The sequence below is a fragment of the Monopterus albus genome, unplaced genomic scaffold (genome assembly GCF_001952655.1).
Source record: "Monopterus albus unplaced genomic scaffold, M_albus_1.0 scaffold177.1, whole genome shotgun sequence".
In the NCBI taxonomy this organism is placed as follows: domain Eukaryota; kingdom Metazoa; phylum Chordata; class Actinopteri; order Synbranchiformes; family Synbranchidae; genus Monopterus; species Monopterus albus.
Window position 1 is genome coordinate 515,220 of NW_018128057.1, and position 416 is coordinate 515,635.

Below are 416 nucleotides of genomic sequence, written 5' to 3' on the forward strand. Positions count from 1 at the left end.
GGTGGAGCCCGTTGCAGACAGAGGGGACTGGAGGAGACTGGTTTGACCTGTGAAACATGGAATATAGGGTGAATACGGAGGGAATCAGGGAGCTTGAGTTTGATGGCAGTGGGGTGTATGATTTCCTGGATAGTAAACGGCCCTAGGAACCGGGGCGAGAGTTTGGGGCAGGCTCCTTTGATGAGGACTAGGGGAGGGGAGAGCCAACCTTGTTGCCCAACCTGGTAGGTGCGATCAGCCAGTCTCTTGTTCTGGTCTGCCGTACGCAATAAAGCGGCCCTAGTCTCATCCCAGACGGCTTGACAGCGAGTGATGTGGGCTTGGACAGAGGGGACAGCAATATCAGTTTCAGCAGAGGACAGCAGGGGAGGTTGGTAACCGAGGGATGCCTGAAAGGGAGAGATACCAGTGGCGGA

General features: G+C 55.8%; 1 protein-coding gene across 3 annotated transcripts in view; it reads right to left on the bottom strand.

Moving 5' to 3' along the window:
* The window catches only part of LOC109969671 (protein FAM13A-like), a 21,236-nt gene that overhangs the window by 5,477 nt on the left and 15,343 nt on the right, over positions 1 to 416 (bottom strand). The window lies entirely within an intron of this gene.